This window comes from Leptonychotes weddellii, chromosome 4, assembly GCF_054177405.1.
Source record: "Leptonychotes weddellii isolate Sample4059 chromosome 4, ASM5417740v2, whole genome shotgun sequence".
NCBI lineage: Eukaryota > Metazoa > Chordata > Mammalia > Carnivora > Phocidae > Leptonychotes > Leptonychotes weddellii.
In genome coordinates this window covers 138,087,841-138,101,845 of record NC_138372.1, presented here as the reverse complement: position 1 = coordinate 138,101,845, position 14,005 = coordinate 138,087,841, and the positions used below count along the sequence as shown (strand labels likewise).

The 14,005-nt window shown below is 42.3% G+C and overlaps 1 protein-coding gene across 1 annotated transcript in view; it reads left to right on the top strand.

The window, feature by feature from the left end:
* Nucleotides 1-14,005, top strand: part of ANKRD46 (ankyrin repeat domain 46) — a 51,526-nt gene that overhangs the window by 36,794 nt on the left and 727 nt on the right. The window lies entirely within an intron of this gene.

Sequence of the window (14,005 nt, the reverse complement as noted above, 5' to 3'; positions counted from 1 at the left end):
GCTGTAACAGGTATATTGAATTTCACATATGTTTGCCTTGTAAGTGCTCTGAAACTAATTGGGGTGAATTGCCTGTGGATTCAAGAGTAATGATACCTACCATGATTAAGCACCTTTCTATTGCGTATTTTACTTAACATGCCTCATCTCATGCCGTCGGTCAGCCCCCCGACCCAAGCTACATTTTCCCATTTTGTAAAGTGAGAAAACTGACACAGGGAGGGTTGTGACTTGTCCAGAGTCAGACAGATAGGTCTTAGTGGAACAGGGATTCCAAGCTGAAGCTCTATCCCCAATTAGAAGTTTCTGTTTTCCTTCTGCCCCACTGTCTGTCATGCACCTTGCCTGCTGCCATCACAGCAATACCTTACTAAATTTTCCACCCACATTCCTAAAAACTTTTCCTCCTCCTATAATGCACCATTTCCCACATCCTCTCAGTATTGCCAGCCTTTAAAATTAAAGGTCTAACTCTGGCATATTCGGAAGACCTTCCCTAGTTAACCTTGACAGTCCATTTCTCTGCCTCTTATTTCCTCATCAATTACCATACTAAATAAACATGGTTTTTTTTTCATTTGTCTCTAATTACAAGCTTCACGAGAGCAGGGGCTTAATATATGTTACTACCCATTTGTCCACAGTGCCTCCTATGTTGTGTAGAACTCTTTGTACACACATATTGACAGTATTACTTTTTCACCTGTAGCTATATTTTTTCTTTTTATTTATTTATTTATTTATTTATTTATTTTAAAGATTTATTTATTTGAGAGAGAGAGAATGAGAGAGAGAGAGCACGTGAGAGGGGAGAGGGCCAGAGGGAGAAGCAGACTCCCCGCCAAGCAGGGAGCCCGATGCGGGACTCGATCCTGGGACTCCAGGATCATGACCTGAGCCGAAGGCAGTCGCTTAACCAACTGAGCCACCCAGGCGCCCCTATTTTTTCTTTTTAGATTTAAAAGCTTTTTACCTTTCACATGTTCTAACGGGCTGCATGTGCGAACTGTGTTGGTCGTTCTTCTTCCATGGTATGCCTGTCGCTTGATGGAAGAATTGCACACTTGTGAACGGTGTAGCTCCTTTACATAAGAGCATGCAGGCTCATTTACCACAGGTTAAAAAAAAAAAAGTATAATTGGTGTATACTTGGTATAGAAGTCTGTAACAATATTCACCTTTTGTTGTTTTGGGTTTTGTTTTTTTTTTTTTTTTTTCTCAACCAGGCCTTATTCTTTGTCTTGCAAAGTTGTTCGTGTATGTATCAAAGTGCTTTCAGTTGCAGGAAACCAAAATCCAAATTAAAAGTGGTTTAAACCATAGGAAATTACTGATTGATGTAACTGGAAGTCTAGAGGTAGAGTAGACCCCCAAGAGTGACAATCCAAATTTACCTGTTTTCCTGTGCTTCTGGCTCTGCCCTCCTGCTTGTTCACTTCATCCTCCAGCTGCTTCTGAAATGAGTTTAGAATTCTCAGGCCTCACATCCATTTGTAACCATGAAGAGAAAAAGAAAGAGACTGTCTTTCCTGTGGTTTTCTCCTAGGAAACTTCCTGCCAGGCCCCCAGCAACTTCCTCTGTGTTTCATTGGCTGACATTATGTCATGTTCCCTATTCTCAAACCAACCATGGCCATGCACTGACAGTGAAGCCTGGATTGATGAGCCAGTTATTGGTGAGGGTTGGAGTGATAGAACTCATATGATTGGCTTGGAGCAATGGTTTTAGAAATGATTGGAGGTACTGCTGGCAATTACTGGGCAGGGGTCAGAGATGTTTTATGTCCCACAGCACATGGGAAGGTTTAGCACAACAAAGAATTGTTCCATATGTCATGATTCTTGAATGGTCTATTGAACATTCAAAAAAAAAAAAAACAACTTAGTTATCTGAGCCTTAAACCCAAATCCATTTTTTTATAGAGTTTTAACATACACTGAATTTTCCAAGAATACAACCATGAGATCAGTAAGGGAAGATTCTACTTTATTTTGTTAAAACTTGACCAAGAACCACACCTGTCTCAAAGAATCTTGTTACCAGTGCTACTGGTGATAACTGAGTTACCAACACAATTCTGTATATAGGTACTGATGACTTTATTGCTTCTTGTGTGGCTGTGCCTATGCATTTATATATCGAAATACACATTTTATTATCCATTACTTTCCCTTTATTTTGCCTTTATATTACATGACTTATATGAAATCATTATATTGATTTTAGCAATTGTTACTTTTATCTGGGACTCATATTCATTCTATACCTTCTCTCATTTGGTCATCTTGATGTACCTTTTCCAAATAGTTTATCTTAGAGGGTACACCAGGAAATAGCATTTCTCAAAGTTAATAGAACACCGGGTGGGGGGCAGGGAGAAGAAGCCAGCATATGGTTAAACTACCCTTTAAAATTGTTCGGTTCCAGAGTGCCTAGGTGGCTCAGTCGGTTAAACATCTCCCTTTGGCTCAGGTCATGATCCTGGGGTCCTGGGATCTTGTGGTCCTGAACAGGGAGCCTGCTTCTCTCTGCCCCTCCCCCTGCTTGTGCTCTCTCGCTCTCTCTCGAATAAATAAGTAAAATCTTAAAAATAAAAAATAAAATTGTTCAAGTCCAAACAATTCCAACTGTGCTGATCAAAGTAGAACTCTGGGATCAAGCCCATTCCTTTGTGCTCTGAAGTAGCTTCAAAGCAGTTTCCTAGGGATGATCTTGGCCTTGCCATGGATACCTCCTTGGCTTTCCTCACAGCACAGATAGGTGGGCATTCTGTTTAGTCACCTTGGACTTTGCACATCAGAAACGGAGGTCCACAGTCCAAGGTGTAGGGGCTGTGTTTACATGGCAATGGAGGTGGCCACACTCCAGTTAGATGTCAAGGAATACAATCTGGAGTCCTTGTTGCCAAATGCCCATCAAAAACTTATAATGGTATTTAGAGAATATTACTTGGAAGATATTTATAGATCAGTACTATTCAAACTTTCTGAAATTTCTGTATCTGTGCTGTCTAGTGCAATAACCACTTGTTATTTGTGGTTATTTGAAAGAAATTTAATTCTTCATTAGCACAGTTATCTGAGCCTAAAACCCAAATCCATTTTACATTTGAAAGCAAAACTATCCACATTTCTAGTGCTCTATATCCACAAGAGGCTATTGTATTGAATAGCACAGATTTTTGCAGAAACACTTTTGGACAGCACTGTTCTAAAAATCTATGGGGTCAAGTCAGATCAGTGTAGAGCTAGATACTGAATTGTATTATGGCAGTACCAACCCCAGTTACTTCTACTAAGCTCTTCACTAATAAGAGATAACACTATCCAATGCTCATTAACTTGCTTAATCTTTGCAAATTGCTGTTGTTATCCCCACCTCACAGTTAAAGAAACTAAGGCACTTGAGCCAGGTTGGAATAACCTGCCCAAGGTCACACAGCAGAGCTGGGATTTGCACTTGGACAGTGTAGGACTGGAATCTCTCCTAACCATCGTGCTGTGATGTCTCCCTCTGCTTGGCTGTGATGCCATCATTTTCAAGTAAGAATTGTCTTGAGGACTAGCCCTGTGTACCCACCCACTGCATCTACTTAAGGAAAGTTACTGAGGATGCTGTTGGCATAATTCTTTATGAAGACCCCCAAAGAGGAGCTTTTGCTTATTCCACTGCAAGCAACTGCGTTTCCGCTGAGCTTTTGCTTTCATCTTATTTTCTCTATGAGTTATGTAATTGATCAGGTAGGCTTCCTCATTCATACAGGATGTTGGAAAGCTTAATGCCAAATTTGGGTTCCACTAGAAGCAGTTGTAATGGAGGCCGTTAATGGTGATTTATTAAAACCTCATTCCTGGCTTATTTTGTATGCTCATCTTTAGTTTTATTTTCCTGTTCTAAATGTTCACTTTTTATTTATGCAATTCTGTATTATTTAAGCCCCCTTAATTTATTTTTGGATCATGATAGGGGATGATAGTTAGTTATTTTTATTAGTATGAATTGATAGGACCACAATAAAACTGTCAGTTTCTGGAAACTAACAGCAGAAAATGCACTGACCTTTTGCAATGGAAAACAGTAGTTTGTTGCCTCCTATTCAAAATACAATTATTTCAGCCCCTAAGAAACAAAAATAGGTTTCTGGCATAGCTGCCATTGTTAGTTTACTTTATTCATATGTCTCTCTTCCAAAAAAGGATTTAAGTTCTGCTGAATAAGCAGGTATTATTCTAAACTATGGAAATCGAATGTCCTGGTTCTCTTCTGGCATTCTGATGAATCCTGAGTGAAGCCTGAAAAATGAACATTGTAACAAGTTACTATAATCACAAAATTTTAGAGATGAAGGGACATTAGGAGTCATCTAGGGAGGGGAAAAAGACCAAGAGGGATGGAATGACTGGTCCCACAAGTAAGAAAGGGGCAGAACGGTTTTGTGAATCCAGATGTAGTGTATTACTCTTATCACACTTCCCTTACCCACATCTCCAGCTTCCCCATAGGCTATCGGAAATGTTACTTAAAAATACAAGTATCTGGTGTTAGATACATAAATACAAACTTTCTTGCCATGGTGTTTTGGGTACTTAAATAGTTAACCAAAATACTGATCTAATCAGTAAGTTGATCATGTCATAAGCCAAGAATGTATTTTTCTGTAACCCCAGTCTATTTGTTTATGGGAGAATCATCATAAACCTATCATTTTCTCTTGATAAACACTTTGAGAAGTCTTTCACTTCTAAAAAAAAAAAAAAAAAATCCACATCAGATAATGCACGTTCTCTGTGAAGCACCTTATACTGTGGAAATGCTGTGGGGAAGCTAAGCAGAAGGCCCCAGAGTTTCCATCAGAGGCACGGTGTTGCCTGTTTCTCACTGGTCAGCCACAGTACTTTTTCTTATTAGAACAACTAACTATTTCTTCAATCCCGTCGTCTGCTGTATACTTTTAATTCAAGGTAGGGGGTCGATGGCAGCAGGACTAGGAATGTGAGCCCTGAGTTATAAATGCCCTGCTTGAGGGTGCTTCACACAGCTGTTCTCCGCTTGGTTCTCTCGTGTATCAGACATGTCTTAGGCATGTCAAGTGAGCTCTTCAGTACGTGCTCCTATGTGTCCTTTCCCACATCTTTGGTAGTATTTTTTAAAAAAGCAGTGAGAAACGAGTGAAGATAGGAGAATAACCCACAGTCAGAAAAAAACTATCATTGTATCTAATTAGGAATCACTCACTTAGGGGTGGTCAGTAGATTCTTCTTGCCCCCTTTTCCTTCCTAAAGGTTTTGTTTTTAATCTAGGTTATTTTTTTCATGTCCAAATTGGTCTAAGGATCAATTTAATAATAAGCTGACTTAGGGTAATTCCAACTTGAGATGTACAGTAGTTAATCTACTCTTGAGAAAAAAAAACTAAATGGATTAATTTTTTATTTGTAGGAATCATCACAAGTTACTGTGTGCATATATTATTTTATGGACAAACCTATTTCAGCAAATTTCAGTTGTTTATCTTTCTCTTTTTTGCAGTATTCTTCTTTGTGCTTTTAAAATTGTATGGCATGCAACGTTAGCTCTACAGAATACTTGTGTGTTTTTGTATGTGTCCATAAGCCATAAAACCTTTTTGGAGGTTAAAGAACAATTGTCAGCCTACTTCTCTTGCATCTTCATGGTGCAAATGGCAAGTATTTAGAAGTGTGGCATTGCGAGTTAGTTATTTCTTCCTATAATTGAGCTAGGAGAAGGTTATTCTCTGTCACAATAAAAATTAATGTTCCCTTTCTTTGGGGATTAATTTCTAAATTTGAAGACTCTGGGTCAGAGTTGGCTGGGCTGTTTCACTGAAATTTCAGCCCCGAAGAAGCGAAAATAGGTTTTGGAATAGTTTCTAGGTCACTGGCACAGAAAGCTGGCAAAAAGCTATAACTTACTTTGGATAGTCCTAGTTAGTACAGTTCCATCAGCACAAGCTGTTCTTTAGCCTGTGACTCAAGTTTAGGAGAAAATAAAATGTAGGGATCCCCAAGTTCTTACTGTGTAGTAAACGTTTAGTCTTGGATTCTCCTGTATTTTAGTAGAACCCCTGACTTGAGGGGAGGGAGACATAGTTAATCAGATGTCAGTTCTATATTTAACCTTACTGAACTGTTCACATTCATCTGTTATTTTAGCTTATGTTCCAGTTCTGGATCAGACAGTGGAGGCTGTGGTTATACTGAAAAGCATGCAGACTTGGGAGTTGCTAGATCTCAGCTGTACTTAGTGTGGACTGACCTTGGTCAAATAATGTAAGCTTTCTAAACCTCTGTCCTCATCTGTAAAACAATTAATACCTACCTCACAGACTTAACAATGAGTAAAAATAACTTGAGTGCTGTGTGCCTGCAAGTATGTGTGCCTGGCCCTATAAATGTTGATAGTGTTGTTATTCCCATAAAGAAAACAAGGCTTGAAAAATTTAGTATGTTTCCTGAGGTCATGGAGTAGACCAAACCAAGAGTCTGTCTAATTCTGGCGATTTTGTGCGTAGCCATTAGAACATGGTGCTTCTCCCATTAAGTGAGTCACCATATCTGAAAGTATTTGGTACTCAGTATAGGGACTCAATGTAAGTTCTCCTTTTCTCTTGGCAGAATAAATTGTGTGGTTTATTGACTGAACTCTCACTTTTTATGTGCAGATGATCTACACATTATCACATAATTTCTGATTTGCTGAAGAAGCTTTAATAACTGCTTTATTTTTTTTTTTAAGATTTTATTTATTTATTTGACAGAGTGAGAGACTGCAAGAGAGGGAACACAAGCGGGGGAGTGGGAGAGGGAGAAGCAGGCTTCCTGCCGAGCAGGGAGCCCGATGCGGGGCTCAATCCCAGGACCCTGGGATCATGACCTGAGCTGAAGGCAGACGCTTAAAGACTGAGCCACCCAGGCACCCCAATAACCGCTTTATTAATTAAAACTTCTATCCATGATTTTTCATACCTGCAGCCTTATAAGAGCTCATAGAACCTTCCAGGCATCATCTCATTAGCTCTGGCTGCCCTTTCTCGATAAAGGAACTTCTCAGCCACAAAGAGAAAGCCCCGAGATCTCTCCAGTGACAGGAAGAAGGAAAATGCTTAGGCTCATGACTGCTGGACTGTCCATTCTCAAGTTTACATTGAGAAGGGACGTGTACCTTTTAAACCAACTATGAAGTTGTAAAATGCCAAATGCATACCATGTAGGACTGAAGAGGATGATTTCCATTGAGTTCCATGAAAAAAGGTCTAGATGTGGGTAGTCACGTTGACTATATTCTTTGAAAAGGGGTTCTTCTAATAGAACTACTTTTGAAGATAACAGAGTAAATGAGAGTTATGGAAGCTTATATTTTCTTTCTAGTTGAGCTCTTTTTTCTGTTTGAGAAGCATATTTTTCTCTCATGATTTTTGTATCTGTGATTATGTTGGCCATGTCAGATCCCCAGAGATGTGGTGACATCATCTTGCCTAATTACAAAAATGTTTTAATGGCTGAGCTTAGAAACCCACTATACTTCTTATGATCTTCAAAAAGTTTGTGTTGGTCACATGAACTGGGAATGCACTAGATTTTCATTTAAACCTTCAGCCATACTGGAATTCCCATTCTGGAAAGTGGCAGTCCCAGGCCCCAACACAGGAGCTCTGCCCTATCTTATTTCCCCTTTGACAAACCCTACACCCTTCCAAGGCCTTCTTCCCTGCCCTAGTCTTGAGCTGCAATTGGAAGAGAGAAAGACTTGAAAAGCAAGGAGTTCTTGTTCTTTTGGTCCTGACTCAAAGAATGCTATAAAAAGAAGGGGCCCAGAGCTCCCATCCCGCAAAATTACAATTCTCTTTGGACAGACTAAACATCTGACCCTCCTCACCTCCTCAGAATACAATTTCTATTTAATCAGAAGTCTTATTCTTATTAGAAAGAAATAATTTCAATTCCAGAGTTAAGTGGGTAAACCCCTTTTCTCCTGCTGATTGAGATTCTTTGTTGTCATTAATAGAGCCCTATTACTCAACACTGGGGCCTAACTTTGGTTCGCTGGCTTACAACTGCTCAAATAGCATTTCCAGCTGTGGAATAAATACAGATGGTCAACTTATTTCACACGTCAGCCTTTTAAAATATGTATGGATGTATGATGTTTCTTGATAATTTAATTTGGATAAAATAAGTTATAACAGACCATCTGTTGCTTTTGGGGTTTCTGAGTTGCAAGAATAGATATGAAGGGATGAGATAAGATGCCCCACCTTCAGCATTCCAAGGGAAACACACACACAAACACACAACTTGGTCTCTCTCACTGTTTGCCAGGTTTATATGAAAACAAAATAAACAAGGCACACCTTTCCACAGACACCCTCTATTTGTGATTGGGAGACAGAATGGCTTAGTGGGTAAGCATGTGGGCCTTAGAGTCAGACCTGGCTATGGATCCCAAGCCTACCACTGTAGTAGAGTGGCCTTGGGCAGGTTACCTACCCTTCTTCCCTAGCCTCAGCTTCATCTGTTAGATGAAAATAGTAACACTACCAGAGACTCAAATGAGATAAAGTATGTAAAGTGCTGGATGCAGGTTCTGGTAACTCTCAGTTATTAGTGTATTTATATGATTACTTCCCTTTAGGCCAACCACTACCTAGAACTGTGCCAGCCCCCAACGCTACACTTTAGGAAGCATTTATTTGCAGAAAGGACAACTTCTGTTCTCCTGTAATTGGTCAGGCCCTCAGGCACTGGCTGATTGGATTCCCGGATGACTGGATGGCTTCCTCTCTTCTTTGAGCTTTCTTTAAATAATACCTTAATTATTAGCTCAAGAGGAGGTTCACCCCAATCTCTGCCCATCTCCCTGAACCTTCCCTGCAGGAAGCCCAGGACATTTGAGGACCTACAGAGCACTTCCCTCCAAATGTTGAAAGATCTAAGGACAAGAACTGGAGAAGCAGGGCCCGTGCTTGCCAGGTCCAGACATTCATTCTCTTATTTGGTCCCAGTGCATCTCTGTAGGGTGGCAGAACTGGGATTTTTTACCCTCCGCACTTCTATAGAGGAGGAAACTGAGGCCTGGAAGCTTTGCAAGACAAGACAGAAGCAGAGTCCAGACCATTTAACCCAGGTCCATGCTCTCTGTACCTGGCTATTATCACCAAGCATCCGAGGCCAAGAAAGGAGGGACACAGACGTCAGTATCCCTGTGCCCACGTCCCCATCATGACTGTGTTATGGAGCCACATCTCCGGAGCTCTGCAGTTAGAGAAGAAGCAGAGAGACCTCCCCACCAGGCCCCTCCTGCCCCATCCTGCCCTGCAGTCCGCCTGGCATACCTGCGGCCCTCCCAGTTCCTCCAGCTGAGCCCAGAGGACCATCCCCTCTGCTGAGGCAGGATGCGACCTCCACAAGGCAGATCACATCCATTTGATCTTGAACAAAAACCTGCGACCGTGTCTGAAATGACAACTCCCCGGCGGCTGATGTCATGCTGTTTTGTCTCCATGGACTGTGGGGATCTGATTTCAGTTGTGAAGAAAAATGGTCTGGGGAAAAAAGTTACTTCATTCGGAAAATTCCGAGAAGCCATAAATACAGTGTGCAGCTGATGAAAGCACATTCACAGGCAGACAATGGCTCTGGGATGGAAGAAGAGCCCTCTCGAGAGGCCAGGCCCTTCACCCCCACCCACGGCCAGCAGCGGCCCTGCTTCTCCCGGGCCTCTGGCAAGATTGAGAGCAATCCCTCTGTCTGCTGAGGAGACTCTCCACCCCCCAGGGGCAAGGCGACTAGGGACAGGTTTTCCCTGGTTCTCATCCTAAATTGCCTCCTGCCCAGTTCACTCCTGGAGCATCTTGCGCAGCTGTGTCTACCTCCCTGTCCGAAATGGCCGACCTGCACTCCTGAGGTCTGAAAGCAAATTAAAAATAACATTTTGTTTCGTTGTTTTCATTTCTTACTCACTTTCTAGCCTTGCAATCTCTCTTGAATCTTTTTCACTTTGCATATTCTTTTCTCTTTTTCCTATAGTTGGCACAGTGAGAAAGAGGGAGAAAACAGAGGATGGAATTCTATTTTGCTTTTCATAAGAAATTTAAGAGTATAATTCCTAGTCCAGATCCTCAGGCCTGAGTCAGGAAGGAATAACCATTGCCAGGAAAGACCAGAGGCAGAGAGCTTAGAAGTGGGGGTAAGTTTTCAAGAGATGTTGCATCCCCCTGCCTAGCTCCCTCTGCCGCCCCCCCGCCTCAATAATATAAAGATTTATTTATTTATTTGAGAGAGTGAGAATGAGAGAGAGAGAGTACATGAGAGGGGGGAGAGTTAGAGGGAGAAGCAGGCTCCTCGCCGAGCAGGGAGCCCAATGCGGGACTCGATCCCGGGACTCCAGGATCATGACCTGAGCCGAAGGCAGTCGCCCAACCAACTGAGCCACCCAGGCGCCCCCGCCTCAATAATATAAAAACAATATGGCAAGATTACAGAATTTGGGGAGATCAGAGAAAGTTTTCCTAATCCAGCCCTTCCTTCCATCATTGTGTCTTCTGGTGCCAGGTCCCTAGGTCACTGAGCCCCTCATTCTGTCTTCCCTATTCCCACAACCCCCAGCTTTGGGGTGCCCTTCTCTTGGGGCCTGGCCTCCAAGAAGTCCGTGGTCTTCCCAGACCAGTGGGAGCTGTTTTTTCCTGAAACTCACTCACAGCCTCTGATTTCCATGCCAAAACTGGTTTCTAGAGACAATGAGCCCCTTGCATTTAGTCCTGAGAAGAGGAATCCCTTTCCTTTGGCCCTCAGCCTGGGTGCCTCCCACACAGGTCTGCCCCGAGTACCCGCAGCCCCACCAGCTGCCCATCTACAGGTCTGAGCTGGGCCATCGTGGTGCAGACACCGCCCCAAGCATGGCAGGCCCCACCCGCTTCCTGCCTCCACCCTGTGAGCCTCAATGCCCTGCCAGGCCACAGGTTCAGGCTCTTGGAGAGTCTAGTTCCTGGAGCAGGTGCAAGTACAGTGTCAGAGGAACCTTGAGAGGAGACCGCATTTGTCCTTTGGGGGGCTCTCAGTCCCGTAGGCACAGCATCACCAGATGATAGAAGAATAAAAACAAAGCCAAAGCTTCTTAAAAAGTCCCCATTAACCCAATTAATCAAATCCTGAAGGGGCTTTTGTCTTAATGGAATTTGACTATATCTCAATAGTACTTGAAATAAAAAAACATCAGTTCACATTTAGGAAATGTGGATTTTAAGCTCCTGGGATTTGATTTCTAGACGTGAGTAGTTTTACCTCATAGATCAGTGTCGCCCCATAGAAATATAATGCAAGCCAGTTGAGTAATTTTAAATCATCTAGTAGCCAGCCACATTTTTAAAAAGCAGTAAGAAATAGATGAACTTAATTTTAATAGTGTATTTTATTTAACCCAATATATCCAAAATAGCAACATGGAGTCAATATTAAAAATCATTAATGAGATAGGGGCGCCTGGGTGGCTCAGTCGTTAAGCGTCTGCCTTCGGCTCAGGTCGTGATCCCGGGGTCCTGGGATCGAGCCCTGCGTCAGGCTCCCTGCTCAGCGGGAAGCCTGCTTCTCCCTCTCCCGCTCCCCCTGCTTGTGTTCCCTCTTTCGCTATCTCTGTCAAATAAATAGGGTCTTGAAAAAAATTATTAATGAGATATATTCCTTTTGGTACTAAGTCTTTGAAACTTTACCCTTTTAACGTACCTCATTTTGGGCTGGCCACTTTTCAAGCACTCAGTAGCCACATGGGGCTAGCAGCTACTGTGCAGGATGGTGCAGTTATAGGCAACTGTCGTCTCTCCTGGGAAGGTTCCCCAAGAGAGATGATCCTGGCAAGTGGGCAGTGACTCTGAGAACACAGCTGCAGCCCAGCCAACCGGAGGTCTGCGCTTGTCAGAGATCACAGGGTACAACAAAAGCAATGTAGGAGTCCTGTAGAGAGTAAGTGCTATGGGAACAAAGGAAAAAATAGAGCAAGGTAAGGAAATAAGTGCTGAGGTGGGTCAGGTTGTAGTAATAAAGAGAGTAGGTCTCCAAGAAGGTGAGATTTGAGCAAGTCTGTATGCTAAGAGTTGAAGGAGGTGAAGAAGTGGGCCAGTAGAGCATCCTGACAGGACAGCTAGAGCATGCATATACCTGGCATGTTTGAGAAATAGCAAAAAGACCAGTGTGTCTGGAGAGGAATGAGCAAGGGGGAGAGTATTACGAGATGATATCACAGAGGTAAGGTGGTGGGGGGCTAGATCATGTCGGGCCTTACAGGCCATTGCAAAGACATTGGCTTTTATTCTGAGCAAGAATCACGATAGAATTTTGAATGACATGGTCTGACTTAAATTTGAACAAGGTCACTGGTTGCTGTGTTGAGAATAGAATGTAGGAGGGCAAGAATGGAAGTAGGAGGACCAATTAGGAGTTTCTTCCAAGATGATGGCAGTTGGACCAAGATAGTAGTAGTGAAAATGACAAAGAATACACATCTTATGGATATATTTTCAAGGTAGGGCCAGTGGAGTGTGAGAAAAAGAGTAGTCCAGGATGCCTCCTAGGTTTTTGGTTTGCATAAAGCATGATCTGTCAGGGCCATCTATGGAGATAGAAAAGGCTGCAGGGGGGCAGGCTTATGGGAAAAGATCAGGTGTTCGGTTTTGAATGTATTTCATGTGAGATGTCTGTTTGACATCCCAATAGAAATGTCAAGTAGGCAGTTGGAATTATGAAGCTAGAATTTGGGAGAGAGGGCTGGGCTTGAGATACAGAATTTGGGAGTTCTCAGCATATGCATAGAATTTAAAGCCCTGAGATTCCATGAAATCAAATCATCTGAGTACGTACAGGACGAGCACCCTGAGGCACTCCCGACAATAGATGGTTGGAAGGTCAGGAGAACCAGTGAAGAATGCTGAGGAAGAGTAATCAGAGATGGAAAGAAAACCAAGAGACTGTCGTGTCCTGGAAACCAAAGGAAAAGAGAGCTTCCAAGAAGAAAGGGTGAACTGGATGGGATGTCCTGACAGGTCGGGTCAGTTGAGAGAAATGGGAACCGACCATTGGATCTAGCAGCATGGAGGTCATTGCAGTCCTGAAGGAGCAGTTCCATGCGGGATGGAACGAAACGGGTGTGAACAGAAGAGAGAGTCTGTGGGGCAGAACTGCAGACAACTCGGGAGCCTTGCACAATGGCTGGCATGGTGAGGGGGAGCAAGATAAAGCGTTTTTAAAAACCAACTTTATTGAGGCATAATTTAAATTTATGTCTGAAGTATACAGTTCAGTGTTTTGAGAAATGTATACACCCATGTAACCACCACAACAATCAAGATATATAACACTTCCACCACCCCAAAAATTCCCTCTGCCCCTTTATAGTCAATCTCTCCCACCCCCTCCTCCCAGTCCCCAGCCCCAGGCAACCACTGTTTTGCTTTTTGTTGTTGAGCTTTGTTCCACCTTTTCTAGAATTTCATATAACTTGAATCATACAGGATGTCCTCCTGTGCCTGGCTTCTTTTGCTCAGCATGTATCAGTAGTTCCTTCCTTTATATCGTTGAGTAGTATCCTATTGTACAGATATACCCCAGTTTGACTACCCATTCCCTTGTTGGACATTTAAATTGTTTCTAGTTTGGGGCTATTATGATTAAAGATGCCAAGAACATTTGTATACAAGTCTTTGTGCAGACATAAATTTCACTTCTTTTGGGTAGATAGATATCTAGGAGTAGAATTGCTGGGTCATATAGTAATGTATGTTTAGTTTTATAAGAAACTACAAAAATGTTTTTCTAAAATGACTATATAATTTTCCATTCTCACCAACAATGTGTGAGTTCCAGTTGCTTCACAGATTTACCAACACTTGGTATTGTCAGTCTTTAAATTGTAGATGAAGTTTGTTTTTTTTTTTTTTGGAATAGACTTTTGATTTTAGAATAGCTTTAGGTTCATAGGCAAGTTGCAAAGACAGAAC